This window comes from Melospiza melodia, chromosome 11 (assembly GCF_035770615.1).
Source record: "Melospiza melodia melodia isolate bMelMel2 chromosome 11, bMelMel2.pri, whole genome shotgun sequence".
NCBI classification, from domain to species: Eukaryota; Metazoa; Chordata; class Aves; order Passeriformes; family Passerellidae; genus Melospiza; species Melospiza melodia.
Genome location: NC_086204.1, coordinates 28,561,073 through 28,576,270, shown reverse-complemented (window position 1 = coordinate 28,576,270; position 15,198 = coordinate 28,561,073). Strand labels below are relative to the sequence as shown.

Below are 15,198 nucleotides of genomic sequence, written 5' to 3'. Positions count from 1 at the left end.
TGCCCGTGGGCACAAACAAGCCTGGCGAAGATACAGGGTGAGAACAAAACTGCAGGCAGGCCCCAGGGTGCAGTATTGGAGGGATGAATGCCTAAAGCACATCGGGGACTCCGCGCCTTGCTGCGCGCTCGGGGCTGGCAGCGGAGAGCGGAGCAGGAGCGAAACCCAGCGTCTCGTAAAGCAGCATATGGATAGAGCACAAATGGATGGGGTTTTATGTCCTGTGCAATATTTTCATTGATATTTATTTTGATTTAATTTGGCTAATGTGCAGGGAGAAATGAAAGCATGCCATACTCCTCAACATCTGATGAGGAGCTGAATACTTTTTTAAATTAGTATTCCCTCCGAGGCATCGATCTTTGAGGTCTACCCGGCAACTTGCTGGAAAATCATGAATTACTCCATGTAAATCACAAGATGACCCTTGGAGCAGCAGATTGTTGTTTTAGTGTTTTATTTTTCTGTTAGATTACAGTTTCTAGTCTTTCTGCTTCAGCCTTTTTGTCCACAACTTTAATTTTCCTTTTAATGAAAGTGGAGTTTTCCACAGTCTCAAACCACTTCAAAGAGAAGGTTTTTTAAAAAATATATTATTAAATTATCATGAGATTTGTTATAAAAGGATGAAAAATGGAAATTGTCCTTATCTCTGCTTTGAGAGAGAAGAGGCTGAAATGGAGCCAGGAGTGATGGTCACAAATTGTAGCGTGAGGTTGGAGACCGGGGTGCAAATCTCTGCCAAAAACTTCCAGGGCGAAGTTGGGCAAGTGACATAAATCTTCCTCTCTCATAGCTGCCATCTGCAATACGGGACAAAAAGAGCCCATTTCCTCCACAGGGATCTGTGTACAAATGCCTTAAAACTGGCGAGGGGCAACAGCGATGGCAGGGCCATGTGCAGGCGGGAGAGGGACAAAAAATAACTCCCCAAAGAGGTTAGTGGCAAATAAATCCTCTGCCTTCCCACTGAAGCAGCTATCCCAGAGCTTTGTGGCTCTGAATTTTGAGGGAATAAATTTGTGAGAGGAGTTTAGTGTGGGTAAGGTGAGCAGGGGCCGGGGGGTACCCAAATCATCACCCCACACCCCCTCTTTGCCCCGCCAAGGCGTCCCCAGGGCTGCCTCCTGCTGCACCACCGGGATTTTAATGTCCCGCTTCCCTCGCCTGTTAATAAAGGAACAAAAAGCGCTTTTGCCTCCTCAAGGGTGTTGTGAGACAAAGTTGGTAAGTGCTGAAAAGAAACCCAAACCCGAGGAGAAAGCTGGCTTTGTTGCCTTCGGACACAGACCACTGCAGACCTTGCTTGAATTTTGCTGTAACATCTCTTGAATGAAAACGTGTTCTTCCAAAAAACCAAAAAACACGTCCTGGCTGGAAACGGCTGCCAGGGGGCTGAAAGGAACTGCAGATTACAGATCCTCGGAGCTCTTGTGGCAACCAAATGTTTGTCCCCTGGATTTGAGCTGTATCCAATGAATCCAAAAAGTGCTGGGAGTGACTCTTTAACCCATCCTGTTGGAAAAAAAGGGAAAAAAAACCCCAACAGGCTAAATAAACCAAAAAAAACAAAACAAGAAACAACAGCAAGAAAACACATAATAATAAAAATAAAAATAATAATAGTAATAATAGTAATAGTAATAATAATAATAATAATAATGGGACATTGAACAGGAAAAAAAAATCAGAAGGTCAAAGGCTAAACCTCCACCTGAATTTTAAACTAAATTGGAAAGAAAATTAAATTCAGTTGATTAGACCTTGTAAACTGTGCTTAAATAAAAGTTTCCAAGGACAACAGCAGCAACAAACTCTGAATTTTCATAGTCGGAGAGGGTACCTTGGGGTACCAGGCAATGACAAAAAGGATTGTATAAAAAATCACTGATTCTTCTATCCTGTATTTCAGTGAGCTCTACAACAGTAAAAACCACATTTGCATGTTTCAAACTTGTGTCTATATCATGATAAATATTTTGTCTCCACAGGAAAATAATTTTTAGTGGGAATTTTTTTTTTAAATTGTTCTAAACTAGATAAAATATAACACTATAAAAAAATCTCTAGAGCAAGACTAGGACATGGAGCAGAACAAGGAGTGTACCCACAGTCTGGCATAACTGAAGCATTAATTACTGGAAAAGGATACCAGAAATATTTAAAGAAATGGCATCTTTAACAAAATGGTGCTTTTCTGCTGTATTCCAGGCAAGCAAATACATGAGTCAACATCTGAAATGTGATGCAAAGAAAACATTACAACTGCTTGGTTGGTTTCAGGAGCATATTATGTTTATAAGAACCAGAAGTTTTATTCTTAATATTAAAAAAACCCCCACGGTTCCCTCCTTGAGATCTTTGATTTCCCTTGCCTACTTTCTAGATTCAGAAAGCAAGTTCTTTTCTAATTGTTTTAATATATTTTGTTTTCAGCTACAAAGTCGGCCTCCTTGAACTTGCATTAATTTGATGTGCATCCATCTTAATTGAAGCTGATCCATTTCAGTCTTGGCAGCACATTGATAATAAACAGGAACCAAACACCATTTGGCAAATTCCAATCTACCAGCAAAACCAGGGAGAAAGCAGAAAACCTGGGGCCATCTCCTGGAATCAGTTCCTAGGCTGCAACTCAATCTTCGTATGTATATGATTTTATTTTATTTTTTTATAGCCAAGCATTTATCATCATAACTGTATTTGTAATTTCAAAGGTACATTATCATACTAATGGATGATGAGCACTCAACAGTCACAAGAAATATTTATTGAAGAAGTTCTCCTGTCCTAACAGGGACGGTGTTCCCTAACCCCCATTACGGAAATTGGTTAAACCAAGAGAATATTTCCTTTGTAGTTTCAGCTCTTCAAAAAGCCTTTAATATCCTAAGCCAAAGCAACTGCCCATCAGAAACAGAAAGATGTACTTTGGTCCCCCATGCCAGCTTTTTACTTATGTCTGCCATTTCATTTCCCCTGTAATATGGGGGTAAGTCTTAGCCAACATCTTCATTTTCATTCATTAATGAAATCATGGTAATATCCCACTTTTCACTTAGCTGTCTCCCAGGCACTTTGGAGGTGTCTGTCACCCTGGTATGTGTGTATATATGGAGAGAGCACTCTGCCCAAAAATGACCAGTCAGTGAGGTTTCTCAATATAAAAAAGGTCAAAGTACTACAGGACTATTATTATCACTTAAAACTCCATGAAGCATTAAAATCATGAGTGTGGCAAAGCTGGAAAACACAACTTGATATAACTGTGTCTGTCAATGGGTTCTGCACTCCCTCGCTGCCCCACGCTTAGCCGACATGTTTCTCACCCAGACTTCATTTTTTTTCTGAAATAAAAGGTCACTTTGTGCCATGCCAGAAGATGCTCTGCTCATCCACTGTTCTGCTGTCCTTCTCAGCTTTAATCAGCGTAGGTAAACTGCATCCCTAAATAATTTGAAGGGCAATAAAAACAAGCACACACAAAAATTACCGCAGCTTCTACGTTCTTGAAAAGGGGGGAAAAATGTCCTGAAAAGCTCTCTTTATTAATATGAGATGGCAAATATTTTTTGCTGTTTATTAAATCATATGAAAGGTTAATTATGGTTAGCGACTGTGGGTAGAAAACAATTCTTGGAAGATGCTTTTGTAACAACAGGTTGGCAGTATGCAGAAGCCATCTGCTTCCTGCAAATGTTAAGGTACAATCTCAAACTTGTGAGGTTAAAAATTACAGATTGCAGAGTAGTTTGGTAGAAGGAAAATCCATGTTGTGTTGATGTAAAGTTGCTCAGTCTCCTTGACACACAGCCTGGAAGGAATGCCAAGTTCCCTAAAGGACGATGTTTGGCTGGAGAGGACCCTCGCTCGGGGTATTCTGTGCTCACACTGGCTGTCTGCACAGATAATTAAGTAATTTTTGTGCTGTGATTCATCTTTTTTAATACAAGAATTGGTTTCAAATCCTGACCTGTGAATAGGAGTGGATTGTGGCTATAATATTCTGCTTTCAAGTGGGGAATTCAGCTCCTTCCATGAAGGCAATAGATAAAATCATTATCAAGGAGACACATTCCTGAAACTTGTTGCTTCAGTCCACAATGTGTGGACTTCGCCATGGCTGCAAACTCCTCATGGGCAGCACCATCAGTAGGAAAAGAAGAGTTCTCAACTCCATTTTATAAATAGTGATCTGGGCAAAAAGATAGCAAGAGATTTGTCTGTGAGCGCACAGGGAGGTTGTGGCTGATGGAATCAAACCCAGATTTTTCAGATTGCAGTGAAGTGCCTTAACCACAAAACCATTCTTCCTCTCTGTGGGTCAGCTATGGTGACTTCAGCATTTGGGCTGGGCATTTAAAGATGTTTATCTTTTTCCAAGGATCAAATTTAATTCTGCTGGATTTTCCACTTCTGGAAAACATCACCCACTTTATCCTTCCCCTCTAGAGATAATGTTGCCCAACTTTGCCTGCTCCCAACCAAGGAAAGACAAATTGAGCCACCTGTAAGAGAAGGGATGGGGAACTGCCCCCTTCAGTTTTCAGTTTTCAGGGAGAAACTATTTTGGGTTTTTTCAGGCACTCTGACCTGAAGTGATGTCCTGCAACCTTCAGCCCCCTTTGCTGCTCCCCTAACTTACTTACAACCTCTCCCCACACTCGTCTCTAGGAGCTGACTGCCAGCCAGTTGCTGTGTAAAAGAGTTCATTTAGGAAAAAATCTGGGGCCATTTTCCTGTTATTCTACCCTAAACAATTCTGTCAAGGCTATGAATGTCTGCAGGGGTTTCTTCTCCAACACTGCCTTTTTTTTTCTAACAGAGACTTTCCAGCTAGATGACTATTTTTTAAAAGCATCCTGTAAAGTGTTTTTATCTCCTCCTTTTGGGCTGGAGTTGGTGATCCACCCCATTATCAGCACCTCCTGCCAGGAAGGACATCCTGCCATTAAAATCCCTCTGTAGGGAGGATAGAGGGGCTGACCTGACCACCCCTGGTCTGTGCTGCATAGCTCCCAGTCATTCATCACAGCCTTGCTCCCCAGTGCTGGCAGCATCCCTTACCAGGATGCTTAGCAGCAGCAGGACCTGCCCTGCCCTGCATTGTCCCTTTCTGCTGCCAGCCCAGCTGCAGTCTCATTGAAGCCTCTGAAACCCTGAGCTGGGGTCTGCTGGTGGGCTGCAGGTGATGGCATCTTTTATTTCTGGGCTGAAACCACTGATGGGGAAGAAGGAACCAGCTTTATTCATCTCCCTGACATTTTGTCAACAGACCTGGACCTTTCTTTCTCTTCTTCTTGGTGTGATCTCTTCAATGAAACTGAAGATCATTTTGGGTAATACCAGCTACGCTTTCATCAGGCTTCCTGGAGTGCCCTGCAGGAGTTGGCTGCATGTGAGGGACTGAAACACATAGAAATTAGGGATGAGATGTTTCAATGCCACCGAAGGGATTTGGATGCCCAGCATCCATTAAAATGAGTAACAATTCCTGTCCTGCCCTAAATGGCCAGAGCCCAAATTGCTCCACGAGATGGAAACCATCTTGGTTAATGCATGGACACTTAAGCCCTCAGCATCTGACTTCACTTATATTTTATTTCCAGCAAACTTGGTTGATGATGTCCAATGAAACCCTTGCACACCCTTACCCTCTCCCCAGCAGCTCATCGCGCTGTCGCTTGCCAGCTCCACTATCAGGGGAGGGTGATGAAGGTACCTCATTTGTTTGCAAGTTGGAGAATGATGTAAAAGGTTCCTCGTCCATCATGATAAAGGCTTTCAAAAAAAGCCCCAGACAAATGTTCCTTCCTCTCGTTTCGCCCGCGCTCCGTGAGGACGTTTGAAGCACAGGGAAAGTTCAGCGTAGCCATATGTACAGAGGGGCTGCACACAAATCACAGCTACTGCTAATTGGATCCAGAGATCTAATTGGTCCCTCGTGGTGGCACCCTGGGCTGCTCCTGCCTCCCCTGACCTGCCAAGGGGCTCAGCCACTCACAGCACCATCATTAAGCAGAGCAGGCATTGCCCAACCTGAGGGGAAGATGAAGATGTAAAATAATATATAATAATACAAAATAACATAATATAAAATAACTCCAGGTGCTTGCTCTGAGGCTAATGCCTCATCTAGAAAGCATCCCTACACCAAAGCATTGAGAACCCCCACTAAAATTGCCAGAAATAGGATGTTTCCCACATCCCCTTCCTGCCCTAAGTGCAAAGCAACATGCCTGTCTATGTTAGGGACTATTGGTCTTTTTTAACCCTTTTTAGGACCACTATCACCCCATCCAATTCCACATGTGAGCCCAGCCATGAACTCTGGACTTGGATGCTCCCAAGTTACATGGAGCAAAGTCCTGAGGAAATGGGGAGGAAATATCCAAAGTTTGGACTCAGGTCCATTTTAGTTCTGGAAAAGGTTTTGAGTCTTCTTTTATTATGCAAACCTCCTCAGCCAATCCTGATTTTAATAAAGTTGATTAATGATTGTGCTGAGGACAAGGACAGTTATTCCCTGACTTATGCTACGCCGTTTATGGAAGCTGTATCCTTAAATGAATTACTGCAGGGATCATTAAATTTTGACTTAAATTGGACATAGTAAGCTCATTTGAAAAAATAAAAAGCTTAGCAAGTTATATATAAACTAAAGGAAAAATGAATCTCCTCAAGCTGTCTCCCCTCTCCTTCTCAAGCAGGAACCTAAAGGGCAGATTTGAAAAGTGAAGTTTAAATTTGCAGGGCAAATCTTCATGAGGGCACTTTGAAGCTGCATTTGTGCAAGTCTTAATTGAATTATGGGTTCAAAACCTGGACCTTTATCCTCATTCAGTTTAACAGGTCCCCAGATTTGGGGTTGGCAGTAGAAATATTATTACCCTAGAGAAGGAAGGTGAAAACTGCCACCTCTCCCTGTGTGGTGTGGAAGGGGCTGGTGGGAAGCGGGTGCTGCTCCCATGCCCTGCACTGTGGCAGCTGGGGGGACAGAGACCTAGAAAAAAGGCACACTGTTTTTTAATGGAATTGCCTTTAAAAGTCCCATTAAAAAAAAGGTTTGATGGCTTTAGGATTTGAGTACTTCCTCACTGAGCGTTTTTAGAGGGAGGATGGAGATGCTGGACATGGATTTTTTTCTGCTTTGCAAGCATTTGAAAACAGTTCAGTTAGTTTATTTGGTTCCTCTTGTATAAAACTGCCAACATTACTCCTTGATGCTGAGAATAATCACAGAAATGACCATGGGGCTTTGTGAGGGTGGTCACGGACTGGGAAGCATTGCTCAGAAAAGCTGTGGCTGCCCCCAGATCCCTGGAAATGTCCAAGGATGGGTTGGACAGGGCTTGGAGTAACCTGGGGTAGTGGAAGGTGTCCCTCCCCATGGCAGGGGTGGAACTGGATGAGCTTTAAGGTTCCCTCCAACCCAAATAATTTTATGAATATTCATTCATTAAATAAAAAGGACTGCACCTTTGCATATGGATACATTTCCAGCAGAGGGGAAAGACTATAAGCAAAAATAAGGCGATAAAGTAGGGAAGGGGTTTAAGCAACAATATTCAGACCCTTCTTAACATCCAAGCTGTAATCTCCAGTAACATTTATTCATCCCACCTTCCAAATCCCAGTCACACCATCCTGTGAGAAGGGGTGAGCTCAGAGGGTGAAGGGATTGCAACTACCAGCTTCCCATTTCCCATGCCTCTCTGTGTTTTAATTAAAAATCTTAATTAATTAATTTTTCACTTTGTGTCAAAATTCCCTTCAGTGGGCTGATCAATGATGGACATATCTCTTGGGAAATGCAACTGAAGAAATGCAATATACCTTTTTAAAATTATTCTTATGCAGCAAACTCTAAAAGGCTGCAGTTTACTGCCCCTTCATGGTGACTTGATTGGTCATAGCAGGATTAAGTTTCTGCTCTAATCCAGGAGATTTTAAAGCATACAATAATTAAAAAAAAAAAAAAAAAAAAAAAAAAAAAAAAAAAAAAAAAAAAAGGAAAACTGGGCTCTGTTTCAGGTATTTGAGTATTTGATAATCTATAAATACAGAACCAGTATGTGCTCTGCCCAAAAAAAAAAGCTGTAAAATAATGTAAAATTTCGACACCTCCTTGCTTTTTACTTTCTGGCAGAGGGCTCAGCGTGCAGGGGGTTCAGTCCTTTCTCCCTAACACAGAACTGCTTTTCCTCTGGATGGAAATTTCTATTCCATCGCCATCTCGTGGTTCCCTGCAAAAACTGCTGGCTCTGCAGAACGTCTCGCGTTGCTGATGCTGAATTGCACGAAGGCACATTTTAAAACGCAATATCCACTGGACATGAGGCACATGGGGGATGAATATTGTGCAGCTGGGCCTGCAACAGGGGAGTTTGGAGGGGGAAATGGGGGCTGCAGTTCCAACACTCAGGAGCTCACATGGCTTTAAGCAGCCATACACTGTCCTGTGTTATTACACAGAGATCATTGCCCAGTGGATTTAGGCGTTTTTGGTGGATATGGCATGAACTTAATCCATGAGAAGAACTAGGAGAATATTCTCCTCCAAATTATGAAAGACAACAAAGCTGTTATTTATAGTGGAATATCTGGCATGCTTATCATAGAAAATTGGAAGGGACTGCCTCTAGTCCAACCCCCCTGCAGTGAACAGGGACATTTTTACTAAACCTGGCTGCTCCAAGCCTCATCTAACCTGACCTTAAATGTTTCCAGGGGTGGAGTACCTTATGTCTTAGAAATTCTTTTTTATTATTATTTCATTGATTTTTACAACATCTTACTTCTTTGACTAGCTTGAGCTGCACTGAAATAATAAAGAGCAAACTCCAGATTTATGTTTTTTATATTATTGTGGCACTGGCACTGTTTTGGGAATATCACTTACTTCAACCTGTGCAAGCACCCCCTGTGCAGATTGCTGTGATTGTGGGGTTGTGATTGCAGAGAGGGTAGAAGATAGAGGAAGAGCTGCAGAAATTAACATCAGTCTGAAAAATATCAACTCCAGGCATGCCAGCAGCAGGTCTCCAGCTCAGCCCACTCTGCTGAACTTGACAAAATTCCCTCACCTTGATTTCATCCTGCTGGAAAAGGAGTCTTTGCAGGAGGCTGCAAGTGTGCCCCTGGTTTTCCTCAGTAAGGCAGGGGGAATGTTGAAACTCAGCCGGTGGTTGGGAAATTGCCCCCTCTAATACAAGCCAGACCCATGGAAACCCTCCAGGTCTCAAAGTCCCTCCTCAGCCCAAGCAGGACTTTGATGAAGAAAAGCAGAATAAAAGTGAACAGGGAGAAAGCGAGTTTAAATAAGCCCAAACAAGTAACAGCAGATTTTGAGAAAGCAAAGTGAGCAGCTGTGGGCAGCCCCAGCTGTTTCCCTGCCCCAGAAAAAGCCAAGAAACCATGGAAAATGCCCCGTGGTGGGGAATGGCACGGACATCCCCAGGCCTCTCCATAGCCATGTGCATGTGGGCATGAGCACCATGGGCAAGGGAGGACAATGAGTAAATCTGTGAGCAGTTTTGTCAGTGAAGAGTTCTAATGAAGTCAGTGTTTTGCTCAGCTTTGGGGCTTTTTGATGGCAGATTTCCCATTTTTCTGGGAAGAATCCCCCTGAAGACGTTTGCTGGTGGACTCCCACTTCAATCCCCAGAGACATCAGCTCTGCTACCCCATCTTCATCCCTGCTGTCTCCTTCACAGCCCCTGTTTGCAGCCAGTTGGAGCAAAACACACAGCCCTGTCCTCCCTTGTCTGCCCTCACCATGTTAAGACACAAACAGGGTTTTAGGTCTTTTCCAGCATGGTTCCAGGGGCTTTGTGCTGCTTCCCTCCAGCCCAAGGAACTACAGAGCTCATTTGGGCAGTGTACTGAAAGGGACATTGCTGCCACATTTGGGACCTACTCTTAGGGCAGAGAAAAGGCAGTTTCAGGACCTCAAGAAGAAGGAGCAGTGGTTGGCACAAAGAACCTCTAGAGGGTACCTAATATACATTATTATCAGGCATTTAAAAGCATTTGCAAGAGGTAGTTCCCAGCTTACTTTTCACTCCACCATGGAGCAAGCCTAGAAACAAATGAGGAGCTTGTTCATTTGGACCTTGCTGGAATGAATGGCTTCCTTTATACCAGCTGCCTCTCAGAAATGTTGAGATTTAATTAATCCCTGGCTGGAAATAATGTATAGTATTGCCTAATCTCTAATTCAGGATATCAAGGCTAATGCTCAGCATAAAGAATGAGGTTTGTTGAATGTGCAGCTGGAAAATTGACCACAGTCCCACCGGCCTCAGTGCTGCTGCTGGGGGAGAGGAATCATTTGCTGATGGTTGAATTTGGGACTGTATCATTGTGCTGAAGCTTTGCTACAAGCCAAAAGAATGCTACAGCAGTGTGAGTTCCAGCTTCTCCACCCTCCATTTCACTCCTGGCCATGTAGCCAGTCTAGCTCTTGGTGCCACATTACTAAAGTCATCCAAGGAGGAAAAGTCTCTGCAGGCATTGATGAGTAACAGATCTATATAATCTTCCTTTAATATAGCCTTGCTAGAAAACCTGCAGGGAAAACTTCAGGCACTGTTTACCCCCTCCCAGCCCCTCCCTGGGAGTCAGGTGCCCATGTCAAGGTGCTGGAGCTCCTCAGAGGGGAGTGAGGCAGCTCCTGCACTCGGCAATGTTGGAGCAGGATGGCTGTGTGTGCTCAGCTTTGCACTGTGAGAGAATCACCTCCTTTTCTGGAGCAATCAACTGGCCTGTCTCTCAGGTGACTTTGGTAGCCCTGAGTATTCCTGAGCACCCCTGAGCTCCTGCTGCCAGCTTTCCCTGGCTCTCACACAGACAGAGGGATGCCAAGCTCTGCCCTGGCCTCATCTGCTCTGCTCTCAGTCCACACCTCCTGGTGCCACTCTTCCTCCTCACCCATTGCCCTAGGCTGTATATAAAGGTCTAATCCCAAAGCTGGACCTACAAAGACCTTGCTGCTGGCTTCAGGGTGGATTTTTAAACAAATGATTAAATAACCAGAGGAGAACAGCACAGTGTCATCACTGAGCTGCTCCAAATTCTGTAAGTGATTTCTTCCCCCCCAGGAGGATGCAAACTGTGAGGAGCTGGGACAGGTTGATGCTTGCCAGTGTCCTTTGACAGGTTTTATCTTCATTTGCATTTTCATAGGTGAGATGAGAAACACTGGCTGGGTTTTGAATGAAAACTGTGGCAGCTTCAGTACAGAACATCCAGATACGTGCTCTGTGTTGTCATGTGCAGACTCCAACTGGAGAGGATCAAAGGAAAAGGGTCTATTTTTGGTTTTGCATCTAGTAATTACTCTGAACAAATGAGCAATGCATCTGAGAAGTAATCAGCAATCTTTTTTCAGGTTTCCATCTGGTAAAATTCTTGTAGGTGCTGTAACTTCAGAATAATTTCAGGCCTGTACTTCTCACTGAAGACTCTGAAGTTGGAGTCAACCAGTGAGTGGAAGAACACAGATTTGCTGTTTTGTCACTCATGACCATTCAGAAAACTACTAAAACAACACTCCTCAGGGCTGTGAACACCTACACCCAGTAGTGCTGGATGCAGTGAGTTTTATAGAGTTCTAGAATATCCAGATTAGAAAAGACTCTAGCAATCCAACTCCTAGGAAAGTAAAAAGAAAAGAAAGAATAAAGGACAACTGAAAGAACAGAAGAAAGAATAAACGAAGAAATGAAAAAATAAAGGAGGAAAGAAAAAATATTAAAGGAGTCCAACTTAAAGAGATATTTCCTTTTTATAACTTGTGAAGTTACACCCAGGATGAGAGTTCCCTTTGCCTCTAAATCTTGTTCTGCAGTGACAGTGAGACAGCAAAGTGGGGAATGGGGAGGGTTGTGAGGATGAAGGGAAGGATGCAGGAGTCAGAGTTACACTCTGGACTTAGTAGAGTTTGAGTCCTACATGAAGGCCGGAGCCTTGCCATCTTACAGCGTGGAACAGCACTTGAAGAGTGCAAATCCCACCACTTCTCCATGCAGGATTAATTAGCACAGATTTGCAGCTGGTTCCTTGGGAGGCCAGTGGTGATTCTGGGGTGAATTTTCCAGCTTCCTGTGAAACTGAGGTTTCACATCATTCATGACAAGTTCCAGCCACTGAACTGGGGTGTCACAGACTCATGGAAAGGAGTGGGAGCAGAACAGGAGACTTTGGAGCTTTCACTCTTTAGACACCAGTTATTGGAGAGTATTCTGTCCATCATTCTGAATTTAGGCTTGGTTTTGTATGAAAGCAATTGGCTGGCAAGATTGCTGTAAGTATTCCCAGTGGAGTTGTGTTGGGGAAAAAAGGATTCCTTTTCTTAATGGAAAATTTTGACTTTATAACTCAAAACTTGAAAATTTTAGCTGAAAACTGTGAGAGCCTTCCCCAGTGTGACTTCTTGTTTTCCAACAAAAATAAAAGAGCAGAGATGGAAGTGGAAAGTTTCTGTTTTCAATCAGAAGGAAATTTTCCTTTCCTACCAGTTCAAATAGCTGGTAATCTCTAGTCTAGCCTCTCTGCCAGCCTCCAGCTTCCCTGTTGCTCATGGATCAGTGTTTTGCAGGAGGCAGAGGAAGATTTGCAGAGCTAAGAGAGGTCTGTGCTTGGCCACAGCTCTTTCTGAGCATGGACAATGTCAGTGGAGCATTTGCAGCCACATTGCCAGGGATCTCCTGGACACTGGTAGAGATGAGACACCTGCAGCTCTTGAAAAATAAAAATCTGTTTCCAGGCTGTGATCAGCAACAATCTGATTTTCCATGAGAAGGTGGCTCCTAGGTCATGAAATATGGAAATATAAACTGTTTAACCCTGTGCTGTGGAGAGATTTGAGCATCAGAAGGGGTGAGGTGATGGCAGAACTCAGCTCACCACAGGCACCTCTTGGAGCTGGGTGCCTTTACCTTAAAGAGCCATTTGCATTTGGGGTTTGGGGTTGGAAATAGGGACAGAGGAAAGCTCACCCTGGCTTCAGAGCAGAACTGGTGGATTTGGTGGGGATGCTAAAGGAGCCCCAGAAGTGGCCTCCCCGCTCCTGGCAGTGCCACCACCACCACCTGTGTGTGGTGTCACTGTGGGGCAAGGCACATCCAGTGACCTCCAAAGAAATAACTGCAGTTGTTGGGGATAAACTGTTCCCCCATATCCCATCTCTGCTGAAAGCCTGGCCTGTTAAATGAAACCCATTTTGTTAAGGGTTTTAAATGCTGCTTGCCCATATGCAGAATTATGTCTTTAAAGATTAAAAAATCCAATATAAACAAAATAAATCCAGGGAGCTGAATGCATGAATCATTATTTTAGTACATATTGTCCATTCTAATCTGCAGTCCAATTGTGAAGTCATTCAAAATGCTGCTTCTCAGTAATTAGCAGGAATCTAACTGCGAGCCAATTTCTGATTAAATGTGCTTAAAATCAATAAAACATCATGAGTGATTAGAGTCACGTGTGATTAGCCCTGTCGAACAAAGCAGAATAAGTTATGGCCTCACTTTAACTTGTCAAAAAACAGAACTGGGGGTGGGAATGAGGAGGAACAGCTGATATTTCTATAAAGGGTTTTTCCAGTTCTCTGCCTCTCTCTTCACTCCTTTAGAAAAGTGAAAGGATTGGTTTGTTGTCTGAAAATTACAGGCTGAAGGGGAAAGTTTGGGGTGGCTTTGGCTTCTCTCATGGGTTTGTTTAAGGATATGCTGGGAATGTTGTTTTAGTCCTGCATCACAGCTATGAAGAGTTACCTGCTCCTGGCCTCACCTGTTCCCCAGCTCAGTCCTGACTATTTGCAGAAGGAAATGGCTGTATAATTTTATTTATTTCTCTTTTCTAGAAAAGAGGCACAAAGCTCTCTCTCTCTCCCTATAAAGGGAGCAATGCAATGAGATATCCCCTGTCAGCAATGAAAGTAAAGAGCAGCAGCTCAAGCCCAGGTGTTGATTGAGCAGCACTGGAGGCTGAAGCAGCTGCTGAGATGGTTTCTCTCCATCCTGCTGCCATGAACCCGGGCACCCACAACACTCCCACCCCGGGGTCTCCTGCATACAAACCACCATCTCCTCCATCAGCCTGGGGTCCAGCCCGAGGTGCTGCCCACAGAAAGTGGCTTTTTGGGCAAGCAGCTTTTGGCAGCGTGTCCCCCCATGGCGGCAGCTCGGGCCGGGGGTGGAGGCGGTGCCCGCGCCTGGCTGAGATCTCACGTGGGGGCTGTGTGGGGTGTGAGAGCTTCTCTGGAGCTGGGAGCTTGGCAGGGCTCAACAGCAAAGCTTCCCTTGACGTCAGGAGATGGAGAACAACACGCATTTATAGCTACAGCTTCTTCCCTCACAGCTGTGTGGCTGCATCCCACCGGCTGGACCCTCGGGGGAAAATCCAGCTCTGAGCTGCCTCTGGATCCAGCCCTAAGAGTGATGCTGCTGGGACTGCTCTCTTGCTATCTCAGTCAGCACAGCAAAACCCACATCCACAACGTGCTCAGGGTGATGGGTGCAGAGGGGAGGCTTGGGAAGCATTGTCCCAAGTGTATTTCTGCAGGCAGACTGTGTTTAATTGTCTTGGTTTGTGGCCTATTTGAGAGGACACTGGTTTTTTTCAAGAGTACATCCACATGCTTGTCTCCTGCTCTTGGCAAGGTTCTAGTCTTCCACCAGTGAAGCCAGATGATATTTATTATTATTATTATTATAAATTCCCAGGAAACTCCCCGTTTGCCTGTCCCATGGGACAAGGGCTTGTGACTCTATGTCACACCTGGGAGATGCAATGAGCCATCAGGGAAGGCCTGGGGAAAGACTTACAGGTACAGGGAACCTTCTTCTAAGAGGAGTCTGCTGTGGGCAACCCCACCATCCCCAAACACCACGCTGAGCTTTGGGTTGGTGTGTCTTCCAAAGGAAATGGTCTTGGAAGCCTCCAGTTGAAATGAAAATGAAAAGAAAGTTCATTAAATGGTGACTGGAGTCCAAATTAGTAATACAGAGTCAGCAAGGGTAGGTTGTGAACCATGATGTGCTGGTGGTGGGTCAGCACTGCTAGCAGGGATAAGGCACCTGGTTTGCCCTGCCTAAATTCCCTCTCTTTTACAGTTTTTCTTACTGCTTTTCTTGCAAGCTGCTGGTCTTTAATGGCAAAAAAAGTGCTGAAACAGAGGAGCAGATCCTCAGC

General features: G+C 44.2%; 1 long non-coding RNA gene across 2 annotated transcripts in view; it reads right to left on the bottom strand.

Annotated features, from left to right (window-relative positions):
• Positions 1-495: 495 nt before the first annotated feature.
• Positions 496-15,198, bottom strand: part of LOC134423308 (uncharacterized) — a 43,004-nt gene continuing 28,301 nt past the window's right edge. For both annotated transcript variants that reach the window (XR_010029053.1, XR_010029052.1), the window contains exon 5: positions 496-1,515. This is a non-coding gene — a long non-coding RNA (uncharacterized LOC134423308). The remainder of the gene's footprint in view (positions 1,516-15,198) is intronic.